Raw genomic sequence first — 19,040 nt, 5'->3', positions numbered from 1 at the left:
CCCAAGTCAGGCTCTTTCTCCTATACCATAGCATTCGCTTACAGTTGGATATGGAGAAAGGAAAATACAGAAAATGAGTAACTATGCACATGACCATTGAGAGATTCAACATGACATGGTTGCAAAACCTTTTTCTTACTGGAATAAGACAAGATCCAAGACTGTAATAAGACTCCATTTGGAATCTGGAAGCCAGGTAAGAGAAAGTTCTCTCTCTGAGATTAGCACTGGGCTCTTCCACGAATCATTTCTTCCTTCATTTGTGTATTCACTTATTCATTATATAAGCATTTATTAAATATTTCATATGTACCAGGCACTGTACTCAGTGCTGATGGATAAGATGTAAAGAGAGGCAGGATATGGTCCAGAGCCTCAAGAAATTCATCTTGGTCTAGAGGGAGGAATTTAAAACAGACTTGGCTAATTCCAAATACATAGCAAAGTAGCATTCGTGCCATGAAAGAGTAAAATGCGCTGGTAGCCTAGAGAAAAGATTCAGATCTGTTTGCTGTTTGGGGGATGTGGGATGACTTCATGGTGTATGAAACCGACCAAGGAAGGACAAGTAGAATTTGAAGAAATAGGAACTGGGTGGGTGTAGGGACTGCCAGGAAGAGAACAGCATGATGTAGGCACAGTGGTAAGAAACCAGACGGATTAGATGGGAATGAGTGAATAATTCTATTTTGATGGAGCTGGGATTGGATACAAAAAAGAAAAAGATAAGATGGGAATATATGTTTGGGCCAGATCATGGTAAGTTTGGAATACTGTGGGCCCAGCATCAGTTTCCATCCTTCTCAGAGGCCAGCAGCAGTAGCTGTGCAGGAAGGATTTGAGGAAGGCACAAAGGATGGACGCTGCTCTCTCGGATCCAGAGGCCAAGGGAAAAAATAGTGATGCCTACATTGGTTCCAAAAGAGGGAAAGCCATGCTAAGTCTTTTTGGCAGGTTAGCAAATAGTGGCAAGTTGCTTTCAGAGAAAATGTGCTCAATTTTTAAAAATTATTTTTATATATTTAGGGGTACAAGTCCAGATTTCTTACATGCATATATTGCCTAGTGGTGAAGTCTGGGCTTTTAGTGTACCCATCCCCCCTCAAAGAGTGAACATTGTAGTCAATATGTAATTTTTCAATCCTTAGCCGTCTCCCACTCTCCCACCTTTTGGAGTCTCCAATGTCTGTTATTTCCCTCTGTATGTTCATGTGTATCCATGTTTGGCTTCCACTTCTAAGTGAGAACATGTGGTATTTATCTTTCTGGTACTGAGCTATTTCACTTAAGATAATAGCCCCCAGTTCCATCCATCTTCGTGGAAAAAAACACGACTTCATTCTTTTTATGGCTGAGTAGTATTCGATGGTGTATACATACACCACATTTTCTTTATCCAGTCATCCGTTGATGGACATATAGGTTGATTCTGTGACTTTGCTATTGTAACTAGTGCTGTGATAAACATGTGAGTACAGGAATTTAAAAAAATAATGATTTATTTTCATTTCAGGATAAACCCAGTAGTAGGATTGCTGAATCAAATGGTAGTTTTATTTTTAGTTCTTTGAGAAATCTCCGTACTTGAAAATGCTCAATTTTGTTCACTGAATTTGGCCTTGGCACCTTCCCCAGTTCACCTTCTATGCCTTTACCTGTGCTAAACTTTAAACATGTGGTGTCATCCTCAGCCTATCTCCCATGAATTCCACTTGTTGAGGATGCAGATTCATTTTGTTCAAGGTATTTTTCCTGCCCTTTGCTTCAATGGTCCTCAGTTCCCCAAAGTTAAAGCCACTGATACCTGTTTCTGCTCAGTCTCCTTCCTGGCTCATCCTTGGCTTACTCCTTTGGACTTAGTCTTTTTTAGTTTAGTTCCTGGTCCTCTTCTCATAGTCTAATTTGAAGATGCCGTTCCTGAGCAATATGGTCCACACTCCTGGTTGCAACCACTTCACCAATAACCTCTAAATCTGTATCTTCTCTTTTCTGAGTCCATGTCCCAGAAATCCAGTTGCCCCATTGTACATCTCTACTTTGATGTACCACAGTTAACTCCAACTCAAAATCTCTTCCACCATTCCAGAAGAAATAAACTTCCCACACAAACATGCTTTTCCACCTAATCTACTATCATATGCTTCATCATGCAAATTAGGCACCTAGACCTTTTTCTTGACACTCTCCACTCACTGTCCCCTAAATATCCAATCAACCAAAAGTCTTGAAATTCCTACTTCTTTATATTGGCTGAATATGTCTGCTTCTCTTTATCTCCCTGCTGATACCTCAACTGGATTCCTAAAATAACCTTCTAACTGATGTCCTTGACCCCAAATAATGCACCCCAATTCTCACACAAGCCATTAATCAGCACTCTTTTCAAATATCACTTCTTGCAGGAAGCATTTCTGGATCCCTCCCAACCAGTCCTCTCTTCACATAGATCTTGCTCTGGGAATAATGGAACTAAATAGCATCCCATAGCCAAAGAACTTCAGAAATGCTGATGCTATATCCTGCTTCTGTAAGAAGAAATTGGGACAAGGGAGATTTATGCTCCCCAAAAATACTCTGAGGTGTATTCTACTGTGGACAATCCTGAGGTACGTGTGTGCCAAGAGAGCAGAAGTTCAGGAATTGGGAGTGGGCTCCAAGGGAGCAGCCAGCTCTGTAGAACCACACTAATCTGCCTCCAAACACTCCAAGTTTTCTAATTTTACCCTTTTTCTTTGGCTTTCTCACCGAAGATGTGACCCACTGCTGCAGGGATTTGGGAAATAAAATGCATCATTAATCAAAAATTACTCTTCCTAAAATAAAATATTAGCTCTGTTGGGTAGTTAATTGAATTATCAGAATGAACAGCTCATCCTCTTTTACAAGGGCTTTAAACACTGATCGCCTAATAAGTGCAGGAATTATAGTTAATCTAGCTCAAAATTTAATTATGATGAGTCATACATCACAAAGCAAGCACACAGGGGCAAAACTCTGATGAAGTCACATCCAACTGACCTTGACCCCAGGCCTGTTGGTTCTTTCTAAGTGGGAAATTGGAAATCCTTCCTGTTTGTGAGATAACAGGGGCATCCAAACAAAACCCACCCCAGTCTACCTCAGAAGTCTTACGGGAAAGCCTGCCTTAATCGAATCTTGCAATGAGAAAGCCCAGAAGCAATTCTCCCTCTGGGCTCTGCCTTTCCAGACCCCTTTAGAGTATTATGCAGTTAGATTTGAAGAACACCATTACAGTGGATCTAGGCTGGGACTAGGTATTAAGGAATTGCGCGAGATGTTCAGAATTTCAAGAATGCATCTAAATATATAGTTTCAAAGACTTTCCTGGTTGACACAGACCTAAAAAGTCAACAGTTTCTCCACGTGGTATGGCTTTGTGTCCTCGAATTCTCCCAATTGCTCACATAACTGAGGACAATCTTCCAGGTTTTTTTCTGAGTAAAAAAAGCTGATCAGCCTTCTTCACTTGGAATTTTCCACTTCTAATAACGTGGTTAAGAAGTTATATCTCTAAGCAGTTACTGGCACCTAAATTATTTTCTCACTGGTCATTTTAATTATTTGTATACATATGCAGGCTGAACTCAATTGCATCACTTTTCACTAATGACTGCTAAATTCTTTTATATTTAACCCATTATTCAAGCTAGTCATGACTTTGGGGAATACTCTTTCTGCCCTCCAAAATAGCTGCATCTTCTTCTTGCTCTTTGCCATCTGTACTATTGAAAAGCAATCCTATTTTATTTTATTTTATTTTTTGCCTGTTTGGAAGTCATATATATTTTTTCTTCTCCATTTTAAAGGTGTAGGTGTCTCAAGCTCTATGTATTTATTTCTTGATGAGGGTATTAAGGAAGCTCTTATATATCCTTATTCAATCTTCTTACCCTCTAGGTGTCTTCCTTTTCTTGGTATTTTGGGGCTTAGGAGAAAAAGATTTTGGTCTAAACCTTCCATGATTATAGGCATGTTAGTCATATTTCCTTCTCTTCCATTTTGCTTGTCTGTTCTTTGTAACAAACCATCCGAAATTTAGTGGCCTTAAGCAACAAATTTATGTATTCATTATTTCATGGATTAGGAATTGAGACGGCCTTGCCTAGTGGTTGTTTCTCATTCATGTGGAGCTGGCTGGAGAGCTGGGACTGGACACTCCACTTCAAGATAGCTTCTGCACCTACATGTCGGTCACCTGAAGGTCTGGAACCTTGTGTCCCACCTCAATATGACATCTCATCCTCCAGGCCCACTCCATATGACTTGAGCTTTTCATAGCATTGGTGGTCTTAGGGTAATCACATGTTGGCTGGCTTTCAAGAAATCAGTGAAAATTACCAGAGCAGTTAAGAGCTATTCCAAGTACTGTAACAGCATCACTTCTATCGTATTGTATTGGCAAAAGCAGTCACAGGTCCCATTCACACTCAAAAAGGTAGAAAAATAGACTCTACTTCTTGATAGGGTAGTGGCATTGCAAAACAGCATATGGAATATGACATTGTTATAGCTATCTTTAGAAAATACAAACTTCCATACTTTCTATAGATTGCCAGACTTAAAAGTCTTATACTTTAAAATACACATGGAAAGACTGTACAAGAATAGAGAAGTTTCAAGAAATAAAGATTTAAGGAATTGAACTGTTTACCTTGAAGACAATATCATGTAGTGGATGAAACAAGGATTTAAATTCATAAAAATCTAGATTCAAATCCTATCATGACTCTTACAAATTTTAAACCCATGGAAAAATAACTTTACACATCAATAAACATTTACTAAGCATTTTAATATGCTATCATTGTGCCAGAAACCTAGGTATACATAAATGCCTAAAACAATATATAAGCCTTCAAAAAGGGTCTTGAATGAGACCCATGTTTCATGTTTGGGTAACCAGTTGTTTTGTGTTGCTATTTACTGTGATAAAACCTACGGAGGAGATAATAGTTTGTGTATAAGCTAAAGTGCAGGGTTAAGCAGGGGAAGCTGTCAAATAGGCAGTCAGAAATACTAGAATACTGAATGGTCTGGTCTAAAGATGTAGTTTTGGCAGTGATCAAAATAAAAATGGTAACTGAAGCCCTAGAAGTGTATGAGTGTGCAGAGCGAGAAGAAAAGGTGGCATAAAAATGATCCCTAATAAAACATCAGTGTTTAAGGGGTAAATGGTGAAAAAGGAACTTGCAGAGAAAAGATTACTGGATTTGAAGACATAGCATTAGAAACTCGAAAATTAAACAAAGAGAGGAAAAATAAAAAAATACCAACATAGTGTTAGTGAGCTGTGAGACCATTGAAATCAGCCTCATAGACATAATCAGAGTCATCAAAGGAGGAGGGAGGACAGAAAAATATTTTAAGAAATAATGGCTGAATATTTTTCAAATTGGATAAAAATTATGAACCCACATATCTAAGAATCTCAACAAATCCCAAGCATAAAAATTGTGAAGAACTACACCAAGGGACATCATAAGCCAATTGCTTAAAATCAGTGATAAAGATAAAATGTTATCTTTAAGATAAATCTTAAAAGAAGTCAGTACAAGGGGACAGGGAGTGGGGTAGGTTAGGCAGGTGGTGGAAGACACATTACCTAAGGAGGAACAATTATAAGAAAGACAGCAGATTTCTTGTTGGAAGCTATGCAAGTTTTAAGACATCAGAAAAAAATATCTTTAAAAGCACTGAAAGAAACCTGTCAACCATGCTAACAATGGACACAGGAAAGCTAAACTGGCTATATAAATACATGCAAAGTAGATTTCAGACCAGTGAGGGTCTTTTCATAATGTTAACCAGGTTAATTCATTAAAAATACATAATAATCTATATAATGAGGTTCAAAAATACGTGATGCAAACACTGATAGAGCTTACACAAATCCACGATTATAGTTGGAGATTTCACTACCCTTCTGTCTTAGTCTATTTTGTGTTGCTATAAAGGAATATCTAAGGTTGGGTAATTTTTAAAGAAAATAGTTTTACTTGGCTCATAGTTTTTCAGGTTATACAAGAAGCATGGAGCTAGCATTTGCTTCTGATGAGGGCTTCAGGGAGCTTCCACTCATGGCAGAAAGCAAAAGGGAGCCAGTAAGTACAAAGATTGCATGGCAAGAGAGAAAACAAGGTGTGGGGAGGTTCCAGGCTTTTTTTAAACAACCAGCTTTTGTGGGAACTAAGAGAGCAAGAACTCACTTTCCCTCATCTCAGGGAGGACACTAATCTATTCATGAGGTATCAGCCCCCGTGACCCAAACACCTCCCATTAGGCTCCACTTCCAACAGTGGGGATTAAATTTCAACCTGAGGTTTGGAGGTGTATCCAAACTATAGTAGCAACAAATTATAGAAAAGTAGAAGGTTAGTGAGATTAGAAAAGACTAAAAAAGCACTTTCAACGAAATTGACCTAAGTGACGTTTATAGAGCACTTCATCCAAAGTATTGGAATAAATATTTTTCCCAGTACAGATAGAACATTTATCATGATAGACCATATTCTGGCTCATAAAACAAACCTGAATACTTTTAAAAAAATAGTCAATTATACAAATATATTCTGATCAATATGGAATTGAATTAGAAACCAGTAACAGAAAGACATCTGAAAAGTTCCCAAATATTAAAAAAAAAAAACCCTGAACAATACACTTAAATTACCCATGGGTCAAATAGGAACTCATAAGAAATGGAAAATACTTTGAAGTGAATAAAAATGATAATGCAAAATACCAATTTTGCAGATTGCAGCTGAAGTAGTAGTGCTCAGAGGACAATTTATACTATGAAAGGCTATATTAGAAAAGAAGAAAGGGCTCATATCAATAATCTAAACTTCTACTTTAAGAAACTATAAAGTAAAAGCAAATTAAGCTCAAGTAGGAGAAAGAGGGACATAAACATAAGGGTAGAAATCAATAAAATATTATGTAAAACAGGAAAACAATAGAGAAAATCAACAAAACCAAAAGCTAATTTTTGAATAGATCAATAAAATTGTTAAACCTCTAGTCAGACTGTTCAGGAAAAAAAACAAAACAAAACAAAGAAGACACATTTACTAATATCAGGAATGAGAGGAGTGATACCACTGCAGATTTTACAGATAATGAAAGGATATTATAGACAATTTAGGCTAACAGTTTCAACAACTTAGATGAAATCAGCAAGTTTCTTAAAAGATGTAAGCTACCAAAGCTCACTCAAGAAGAAAGAATTTGTAGTTGAAAACCTTTCTGCATAAAAAATTCTAGGATCAGACAGCTTTTCTGGTCATTTTTACCCAATACTGAAGAAAGAAATAATACCAACCCTACACAAACATTTCCAGAAATATAAAGATGAGGGGATACTTTACAACTCAGTCTATGAGCCAGCATTACCCTGAGACCAAAACCAGTCATAATCAATACAAGTAAAGAAAACTATATATCAATATCTCTTACAAGCATATGCATTAAAATGTTTAACTAATTTTATGAAATCAAACCCAGTAATACATTTAAAAGATACTACATCATAGTTAAGTGAAATTTATTCAAGGATTGCAAAGTTGGATTAATATTTGAAAATGTCATATATAATAATCCACCATATTAACAAAGAAGATCCATATAATTATCTTAGTAATGTAGCAAAAACACATTCTACAATATTCAATGTCCATTCCTGGTGTTAAAGATAGAAACTTCTGTGCAAACCTGCCATAGAAGAGAACATCTTCAAACTGATAAATGGAAAACCTACTGCTAATATCACACTGAATGCTGAAAGACTGAATGCTTTTGCCCAAAGATCAGGAGTAGGGTAAGGGTGTCTACTTTCACCACTTCTATTCAACATTTTACTGGAGACCATACTGAATACAATAAGGTGTGAAAATACATAAAAGACATATGTATTTGGAACAAAGACATTTTATTCCCAGACTACAGGATCATCTCTGGAGAAAATCGAAAGGGATCTACACAAAAGCTACTAAAAGTAATAAGTGAGTTTAGCAAGGTTGCAGGATGCAGGTCAATATACAAAAATCAATTTTTTTTTTACCCTAGCAACAAACAAAAGAAAATTGAAAATTTTTAAATATTATTTTCAATACCATCAAATAATATAAAATACTTAGGAATAAATTTGACAAACAACATGGAAACATGCACATAATATTGCCGAAAGAAATTTTCAAAGACCCAAATAAGTGGAAAGATATGTTTATGGATCAGAAGCTCAATAATGGTAAGATTTCAGTTCTCTCCAAATTGATCTAGAGATTCATCATAATCCCATTCAAAATCCCAGTAGGCTTCTTTATAGATATTAACAAGTTTATTCTAAAATTTACATAGGAATTCAAAGGACCTAGATGTGTCAAAAACAACTTTCACAAAAAACAAATAACTGTCTGGTTTTAAGATTTATAGTAAAAGTGTAATAATCAAGACAGTATAGTATTAGTGTAAAAACAAACTTATATATCAATAGAACAGAATAGAGAGTCCAAAATAGACCTACACATATAAGGTCATTTAATTTTTCACAAAGATGGCAAGGCAATTAATGGGGAAATCTTTTTCAACAAACAATGCTGAAACAATGGAATGATCACATACAAAAAAATAGGGCCTCAGCCCTTATCTCATGCTATGTACAAAAATTAGCTCAAAATGGATCAAAGACTTAAAAGTAAGAGCTAAAACTATAAAACTTCCAGCACAACACTTAATAGAAACTCTAAGTGACTTTACATCTGGCAAAGATTTTCTAAATAGAATACAGTAAGCATGAGAACTTAAGCAAAATTGATCATGGGACTTCATCAAAATGGAAACTATTGTTTCCTAAAAAGTACTATTAGTAAAATAAAAAGGTAAGTCACAGATGGGAGACAGCATTTACAAATCACATATCCAATTAAGGAATTGTGTCTAGAATATGTAAAGAATTTTTATAACTCAGTAATAAGAAGATAGGCAATACACTAAAAATAGGCAATAGATTAGAATAGACACTTCACAAAAGAAGAAATACAAATGGCAAATATGCACATGAAAAGATGTTCAACACCATTAGTCATTAAAGAAATGTGAATGAAAACCATAGTGAGACATCATTACACATCCATTAGAACGTCTGAAATGAAAAGACTGATCATACCATGTTGGTGAGAATGTGGAACAACTGGAATTTTCATTCATTCCTCATGGGAATATGAAATGGTATGTTCACTTTGGAAAACAATCTGGCAGTTTCTTAAAAAGTTAAACATATACCTGCCTTACAACCCACTCATTCTTCTCCTATTTACCCAAGAGAAATGAAAAAATATACACTAACCCACAAATGCTCATTGCAGCTTTATTAAAAACAGCCCCAAACTGTAAACAACCCAAATATTCATCAACAGGAGAATGGATAAATAAATTGTGGCATATTTGTACAGTGGGATGCTACTCAGCAATTTAAAAGAGCAAACTGTTGATGCATGCACAACAAGGATGAGTCTCAAAATAATTATTTTGAGTGAAATAAGCCAGACAAAAAAGAGTACATCCTGTCTGAATCCATTTATATAAAATTCTAAGAAATGCAAATTAACCTGTGTTGATAAAAGCAGATCAATGACCGCTTAGGGACAGTGTGTGGGCTGTTTGGTTTACCAAAGGGTATCTCGAAACTCTTGTTGGTGATAGAGATGTTCATTATCTTGATTGAGGTGATAGTTTCACGGGTGTATACATGTGTCAAAACTCATCAAAATATATATTTTAAATATGTGCAATTTATTATATGCTTCAATACAACTGTAATAAAAAGTAAGAGCAAGACCAAAGAGCAATCATGGTAAATGTAGCACAGTGGAGTGGTATGATTGATTACACTGAATTGAAAAAAGAATAGGAAGTGATAAAGCTGAGATTGGGTATAGACCACTGTTTTTTTTAGGCTTAAAAGATGAGAGGAGCTTTAATAGTAGATGAAGGGGGCAGTGGTGCCAAGAAAAGATTTCTAAAGAAGAGGGACAGTTGAGCATATGAATAACCTGAGGTTAGGAAACTGGTAGGGAGAGAGGGAATAAAGAGTCAGGAAAGAGAATGGATAATAGTGCAAGCAAGGTTCTAGGGGAGATAGGAGAAGGAAAATTAGAGAAGGGTGTACAGAGCAAAGGTGGAGAAACTAGAGGATGAGGGCCAGTTCTTCTGAAAGTAAAAGAGAAATGCGAAGTGAGAGCTAGTGAAGCCAAAGAGACCTTTGTAAGTATGGGGGCAAGGAGCTGAAGTTAGCCTCGATCTCCTCTATGAAGTAGGAGTCTGAGCCATTGTATGGGGTGTGGTGAGGGTAGAGTGAAAGGGGCTGTTGTTTGAGAGCAGTGATGAAAAACTTGGAGTACAGATAGGAGGAAAATTGGAGAAAGAGGTGACCTGAGGCATGTGAAAGGATTGCAGGGTGGCCAGAAGGACTAACTGAGGTTGGAAATTCTGTTAGAGGCAACAATACTTGGGGTGCTGCTCCTTTCTCCCACAGTGGCCATTATGACATCAGAGAAATCATTGGTTTGGAGAGACTCAAACTGAGGCTAAACAGTGCAGATGTGGTCATTGGAGGGCAAGGGGACGAAGAGGCAGCCAATACTAAATCAATATGCTCCAAGATCTAGGCTGGACAAGGAAAAAAGTGAAGAGAAAAGGAAGGTCTTGGGCACTGGACCCCTCAGTGAAGCCAAAGAGCAAATGGCATGGACCCAGCCTTCATTAGGAGATTTGGGCCTCCGTGGGATATTGGAGTTGAAGCCACGCCCAGTGATGCCAAGTGAATGGGAGTGGTTGAGGCGCTCAGAAGTTAAAGGTCAGAGAGATATGAGGCCAGGGTGTTTGAGGTGGGACTTCCATGTGTATATTGTTGAGGACACCCAGGATGAGGATAGAACTTGGAGTGTCAAGGAAGCCTGTGAGCTGGTCCTCAGAGTTCAGGAAATGATCATCACAAGGGTGGTAGATACAGGTATAGTATGATGCTCTATGTCTTAATGGAATTTCATGCCCTGAAATCTAGTGGAAAAAACAGTTCTACTACTGAAAAGATTCATTTTAATTTGATTAAATTCTAGGAACAAAGTTTCAATATAGTCAATTTTGGTTTTTTTTCCTAAGCCAGTTTTCTGAAGGAGTAGTTTGAACACTTAGTTCATTGCATCTCTGAGAGAACAAATTAGATAATGAATTTAAAATGCTCACCCAGAGCCTGGCACCTAGTAAGTGATCAGTAAATGGAAGCAGCAGCTATTAATATTACTGTGCTTTTGATTTGTTTTACCCATTAAGTAATGTTATCTCTTTGAAGACTTATTTCTACGGCCTAGGGATTTTCTCTGGAGCTATAAGACACAGTTCTGTCTCTGCAAATGACAAATCCTCTGACACCTAAAGACAGCCAAGACATCTCTCAACCCTAGGCAAAATATCCCCAATTTCTCCCCTGCTCCTCCAAGGATCTCCTTCCCAGAATCCCAGTGAAAAAAACACAAAGCAAGTTCAGTCATAACTTGTCTGGTTTCACAGGTTCACAGCTAGAGAGAAGTTTAGCCTCAGGACAAATTGTACCTTGAGTCTCGCTCATACATGATTTAGATGATATTTAGATGATACTTTGCACTTAAGACTTTAGAGTTGTTGTTGGACTCAGTTAAGACTTTTGGGTCTGTTGAGATGGACTGCATATATTTTGCCTGTGAGAAAGACATGAATTTTGGGGGGCTAGGGGCAAAGTGTTATGGAATGAAAGTTTGTGTCCCACCAGAACTCATATGTTGAAGCCATAACTCCCAATGTGTTGGTAGTTAGAACGGGATCTTGGGAAGGTTAGATGACGTAATGATCACAGAGCCCTCATGATGGGATTAGTACACTTATAAGAAGCGATATCAGAGAACTAACTCTCTCTCTCTCTAGAAGCAATATCAGAGAACTAGCTCTCTCTCTCTCTCTCTCTCTCTCTCTCTCTCTCTCTCTGCGCCATGTGTGGATACAGTGAGAAAGCAATCATCTGCAAGCTGGGAAGAGAGCCCTCATTGGAATTCAACCATGCTAGCACCCTAATCTTGGACTTCTAGCCCCCAGAACTGTGAGAAAATTAATTTCTGTTATTTAAGCCACCCAGTCTATGGCATTTTATTATGGTAGCTAGAGCTAAGATGTGTATCTTTACTAGAGTTCTGACTTTACATAGTATCCTTAGCATGTGCATATGTCACATTTTACTTATTCAGTCTTTTAGTGATAGAAATCTAGATTGCTTTCAGTGCTATCACAAACAATGATTTTATAAACATCCTTGCACATGTCCTTAATGGTTCTGTTACAGAATTATAACTCATTCATAGAGTTTATGCATATTTAATTTCATTAAACACCTTCAGATTGCTCTCCTGAGTGGCTCTACCACTTCACACTCCAACAAACAGAACTTAATATATGATTTATCATATCATCATCAGCTCATAATATTATCTGGCTTTATAACTTTGCCATTCAAATGTGTGTTAAGCAATATTTTGTGGATTTTAAAATTTGCATTTATATGAGTACTACTGCAACTGGGCATCTTTCCATAGATTCATCCATAGATGTAGTTCCATCTACATCCAAAATGGATTTGAAACAGATTAACATAAAAATTCAGAGAAATAGGGCAGATAAATAAAGATCAAAGGAATGATAGGAAAATCATGTAGAGAAAGGGAGAACCAAGGATGAAACAGTTTCCTCTACCTAGCATAACTGAGTTTCCTGGCAGCCAAGAAAAAAAGGAAAAAATGATTCATTTATTCAATAAATGTTTTTTTTTTTTTTTTTTTATACTTTAAGTTCTAGGGTACATGTGCATGACGTTTATATCATGTATAACTCCCCAATGCAATCCCTCCCTCCTCCCCCCTCCCCATGATAGGCCCCAGTGTGTGATGTTCCCCTTCCCGAGTCCAAGTGATCTCATTGTTCAGTTCCCACCTATGAGTGAGAACATGCGGTGTTTGGTTTTCTCTTCTTGTGATAGTTTGCTAAGAATGATGGTTTCCAGCTGCATCCATGTCCCTACAAAGGATGCAAACTCATCCTTTTTTATGGCTGCATAGTATTCCATGGTGTATATGTGCCACATTTTCTTAATCCAGTCTGTCACAGATGGACATTTCTCTACTACAAAGACACATGCACACGTATGTTTATTGCGGCACTATTCACAATAGCAAAGACTTGGAATCAATAAATGTTTTGTGTTGTAGCTTTAAGGTTTGAATTTCTTTGGTCTGTTAGCTGAGTTTCAGGATAGATAGAAAATAAACATAGTTTTGAGAAAATAATCTGACTAAATCAAATCCTCAAAATGTAAGCATCAGAATAACACTAGAGAAAATATTCCTCAGGGCTGAATCATCTTACTAATCATCGTATCTGCAAATAGCTTTTGAGACACTTGTTTTGGTTTGAAAAATATTTTAAGACATGTTGATTTTTAAGTTTTTTCTAAAAAAACTTTTGTTTTGAGCAGTAGGAAGCAGACTGCATATAACCATTCTGAAAATATTTTCGCAAAACACTGTGATGCTTAACAGTGCTTAAAGAATTTTGATTTTCAAATATTGGTTTCAAAATGGCTATGAAAATTGCATTCCTCAGGCAAAACTATGGAAATAGTAAAAGAATCAGTGGTTGCCAGGGACTGAGGGGAAGGTGGGATGAATAAGTAGAGTGCAGAAGATTTTGGGGGTAGTGAAACTACTCTGTACGGCACTATAATGTTGACTACATGTCATCATACATATGCCCAAAGCCATAGAATGTACAACACCATGAGTGAACCCTAGCATAAACTGTGGACTTTGGATAATGATATGTCAATGTAGCGATTCACCAATTGTAGGAAATGTACCACTCTGGTGAGGAAATGTTGATAACAGGGGAGGCTGTGCATGTGTAGGAGCAGAGAGTATATGGAAGATCTCTGAACCTTCCTGTCAATTTTTCTGTGAACTTCAAACTACCCTAAAAGATTGTCTTTTTTTAAAAAAGTTTATTTACTCCTCCATCACAATGAGTCCCCCTATTGCTGCACTGGGACCAACCAACCATGGCTCCTGCCTGAGGCTGCAAAGGGTCCCAGCTAGAGGCCTAGATCATTAGATATTTAGCCTTACAAACAAGAAAGGAGCAAGTCGGGGGGCTCCCCAAGGCAAAGGAAGAGTCCTTAGCTCAGTAGTCCTGGTACTGTCACAAGTGTCTACTGGAGAAGTGTAGAGGGGTAAATGAAGAAGTGGCCCTTTGAACTTCAGCAGTCACCTTATTCAACTGCAGTAGATGAGGCCTTGCAAGCCACTTAGCTAACCCTGGTAGGGTGAAAGCTCTGGATCTTTATGAATCCTGGTATCCCAAAGCAGAAAAAAAAAAAAACCTCTCAGCAAATACCATTGTTTAAATGTATACTATATTTCAGGTCCTGTACCAGGCACTTAACATGTTGCACTCAATGTTGTCAGCAATCCCATGAGGTAGATAAAATAGTGCTATTCCCATTTTACATATAAAGAAACTAAGGCTTAGCAACATTATGTGACATCCCCAAAGTTACACAGCTGGTAATTGGGGAAACTGGTGCTAGAACCCAAGTCCAAAGATTTCAAAACCTGAAATCTTTTAATCATTTCACTATATCACCTGCCTCCTCTTCACTCAGCAGTGGGATTAGTAATTGACATCATTATATTCATTATATTAAGAATATATTAATATTGTCCTTTATGCTTACCAAGCACTTTACATCCTTGCTTCTATTTTGTAAGTTCCTTAAGGGCATTAACTGCCTTTTATACTTCCCTTGTAGCCCAATAGTGCTTATCATAGCTGTGGGAACTTACAAGGAAGGGAAGGAAGGAACGGACTAATATTTATTCAGCACACACTATCCTAAGAATTTTATATGTTTTATCTCATGAAATCTTCACATCTCTTTGATATAACTGCTACTACTAGTATTTCTGTTATAAAGACTGAGGAAACTGAGGCCTAAAGAGCTTTAATGATTTTCTCAGAAAGAAGCCAGACACTAGAGCACATTCTGTATAATTTTGTTTACATGAAGATTAAAAACAGACAAAATGGCTACATGGTAATAGAAGTTATCATAATAGCTACCTCTGCAGGGGATACTAACTAGAAGGAACATATGGAAGCCTGCTGAGGTGCTGGAAATGTTCTACATTTTTATAGGAGATGGGTACATGGGTGTATACATCTCTAAAAATTCATTAGGTTGTACAATTAAGATTTATGTATTTTTGTATACAAGTTGTATCTCAGTTAAAAGCAAATGAAACAACTTTTTTAACACTTTCTCAGAGAGCCGTAAGTAGTCAATGAGAGAGCTAAAATTTCAATCCAGGTGCATGTGCTCCAACTTTTACGCTTCAAATTCTCTGCCTCCTCTCACTTCTGCCGTTTTTATAAATATCAGCTTGATCCTCCTCTAGATAGTTTTCACTTTCCCTGACAGCTTCACTAGCTGAATACAAGCTGAGAGAAAAGGATTCATTAAATATCCCACCCTCTGGCGCTCTCCACGCCCCTCACTCAACACATGAACTTCTTTTTAATCAAGGGACCACATTTTAATCCTCATGATGTCAATAATTCAAGCAGAGGCATCCATCAAATGGACTTTAGTAATTAAAAGCTGGTGATGTTGAAATAATTCTTCTGCTTACATTCTACGATTGGAGAGTTTTGCAACCATACACTGGAAGCAATAATAAACAGCTTCAATTTAGTTAATCTATTCAATCTCACCAGTATTTATTGGTCAACTGTTCTGCATAAGTCATTCTACAGGGTCTGGTAAAGACTACAAAGATGATCATAACAGGGTCCCTGAGGAGGTCTAAGTCGAGTGGGAGTGGTAGATGTGAACAGGTATCTCAGCTCTGCCGGAAGATGGAATGCTGTTATTAACATTATAGAGCTGCAAAGTGACATGAGTATCTAGGGAGAGACATTGATTTCCATGGTAGGAAGGTAAGGAATGTCAGGGAAGCCTTCCCAGAGGAGGTGGCTTTGAACTGAACCATGAAGAATGGGACTTGAACTGGATTAAATCCTCAGGATCATCCCTGAATCTTCTGGTTCTCTCCTACCATACATCCAAACTATTCAGACATGTTGGCTCTGTATTCAAAATATATCCTGATCCAACCACTTCCTCCTCATTCCCTTTACTAATACTGGATCAAGCTATCATCATGCATCACCTGGTCTATTGCACTAGCTTTCTAACTGGGTTGTCTCCTTCTCTTGCCTCCAGGATTTTCCTCACCAGGGTTCTCAGATCTAATATTTAATAACAAATAAATAAATTGTTGTTGATTGCCTGCATTGAATTCTTTTGTTGGCTTTTAATTTTACTTAGAGCAGTCTCTTGACTGTATTATGGCTTCCACAGCCCTACATGATCTGGCCTCTGCCTAGCTCTCTGATCTCATCTGCCCATCTCCTTGCTCACTGTACATTAGCCACACTGGCCTCCTTACTATTCCTGAAACTTGCCAAACACATTCCTGCATCAGGCCATTGGCACTCTTGTCCTCTCTGCTTGGAATGCCTCATCACTCACCTCATTCAGGTCTTTTATATGTTCTCTCCTCAGAGAGATCCTCCCTGAAGTCCCAAGCTAAAATAGGAATCCTCTCCACCATTCTCTACCCCTTTGCCCTACATCATTTTTCTTCACAGCTCTTATCACTACTTGACATTTTCTTATATAAATATGTGTCCATTGATTTATTGACTGTCTTCCTCACTAAAATATAAACTCCATCAAAGCAGAGGCTTTTGTCTGTCTTTTTCACTGAAAAATTTCCAATGCCTAGACCACGGCCTTGCACATAGTAGGGGTCCTATCAGTAACTGCTGAATGTACAGTTAGAAATGGAGGTAAAATATATTTCCAGTGGAACACTGATTTATGCATTCATTCAACACCGTGCAGGGTGCTGAGCATAATGTATGTCTGGGAAGGTAGACCTGACAGATGTGGTCCCCGTCCTCACAAAATTCTCAGTCTCATAAACAAGCAATTACAAACTATAGCATAAGTTCTTTGATGGGGCAAACATCGTCGACTGTGGGAGCACATGAGAGGACTATCCTACAGTGATGGGCATAGTGACTGGCCCATGATATTTATTTATTCATTGAATCATCTGTCAAACATTTATTAAGCATCTCCTCTATGAAAAACACGGTGCTTGGCAAAGGAAATTAGGCAATTAACAAGATGACTCAATCTCTTCTCTTGCATAGCTCATAGTCAAGTAGATGGGATACATGATCAATGTCGGGATGTAGAAAGATAAAGGTGAAGAGTGGTGAATGGAATAGAGCCAAGAAGCTAGAGGCAAAGAGGCCTGGGAAGAGGCTGTTGCAATAATCCAGTCAGAAAGTAAGACAAGCTGGTCTGGGACAGAGGGGTTGGGGGTGCAGAGGAGGAGATTAACTTTGCCCATAACTAATAAAGTAAGATATGACCACTTTTCCCCCAAAGCACCCTTAACTGGCCTGAAGAACCCCATATCAGGCTTTTCACTCTATCTCTGCTCCCACCATTATGCATGCTGGGTTCTCAGTTGGGAGTCCCCATTAATCCTTCCTGACACTGGCATATTCCATTGCACACAACTGAAATTTACCCCTGGAAGTAAAAATGAGGTGTGAAGGCATTTCCCCTACTGCAAAGCAGACTATATTAACCCTACTAAGCAGCAAGTGGAAGACAGGCTGGAGGCAGATGGGAGCCAAGAGGGGTGTGAGAGGTGGAAGGCTCCTCCCTTGAGCCAGCCAACTGGGCAAAGAGAGACAGACCAAGGGCTGAGTTTCCAGGGGCCCATTCCATTTCAGTTGACTTATTTAGGCATTACTTTATTTATACCCCTGCTTCATTCCACACTGCCTTCTGATCTCATCTGTTGATCCCCTTCCCCCATCCACCCTTTCAAATTAAGGTCATTAAGATAGATTTCCTTAGGGACCCAGGCTACACCTGTTTCTTGCACATGCTCAAGTGGGAAAGTGTCCAAGGACTGAATACAACTACCTCGTTGTTGGGGAGAAAATTGAGACCCAGAGAAGTTGACCACATGGCTCAAGATGACAGAGCTAATAAGTGGCTAAATCCTGATTGGGTATAGATGTGAGTCCAGGTCTTTTGATATCCCTGGTTCAGGGATGACATTTTCTTATGATTCAAATGACAAGAACTTGCTTTCCAGTGGAGACCTTTCCTAAATGGAGTGAAAATATCATTTAGTGGGAAAAGAGGATTCCCTTCACAACTTGGGTTGCATTCAACTTCGCAAAAAGCTATACTTGTAAGGGTGAGAGTGTGAGGAAGTATACACATGACTATGTGGTGGTTTCTGTCAACTCCACACATACAAATGCAAGCACCCAGGCACACACTTATATGCACATTCACTCCCTTTAGTTGCCCAGAAGATTGGAGCCATCTCTGGTGAAAAAAAAAAACACAACTTTTTTTTTATGATGCAGCAACCATTTGAAGCCTGATTCCACAGTGGTCTGTAGGGCCTCAAAGTGGGTGAGGGGTGACCTCATCATTTGAGCTTCCTCCTGTCCAACTGCAGGCCCCAGCCTTTCTCTTTCTCTCTCACTCCCTCTACTGTCTCATTTTGTCTGTCAGTCTCTCTGTTGCTTTGGTCTCTATCACACTTCGTCTCTGTCTCTTTCCTCTATCTTTTGCTGTCTCCTATTTTCTCTGTCCCTCTCCATCACACTTTTCTGCTTACCCACCTTCACACTCTCTGTGTGTTGCTCTGCTTCCCTTCCTCTCTCTCTTCCAAGAAGCCCTCAAGGAGTCCCAGGCTTCTGAGCTAACGAGTCAGAACTGCCTTATTCAGCTCTTAACTGGCTATCTTCCTTAATATTTCCACAAAAATAAGTCCCATTTGCAA

At 38.2% G+C, this 19,040-nt stretch overlaps 1 long non-coding RNA gene across 1 annotated transcript in view; it reads left to right on the top strand.

The window, feature by feature from the left end:
* The window catches only part of LOC117077313, a 41,822-nt gene extending 29,714 nt beyond the window's left edge, over positions 1-12,108 (top strand). The window contains exon 3 of the long non-coding RNA XR_004434732.1: positions 12,056-12,108. This is a non-coding gene — a long non-coding RNA (uncharacterized LOC117077313). The remainder of the gene's footprint in view (positions 1-12,055) is intronic.
* Positions 12,109-19,040: the final 6,932 nt, after the last annotated feature.

The sequence above is a fragment of the Trachypithecus francoisi genome, unplaced genomic scaffold (genome assembly GCF_009764315.1).
Source record: "Trachypithecus francoisi isolate TF-2019V2 unplaced genomic scaffold, Tfra_2.0 Lachesis_group6, whole genome shotgun sequence".
NCBI lineage: Eukaryota > Metazoa > Chordata > Mammalia > Primates > Cercopithecidae > Trachypithecus > Trachypithecus francoisi.
This window is presented reverse-complemented; position numbering and strand designations above follow the sequence as displayed.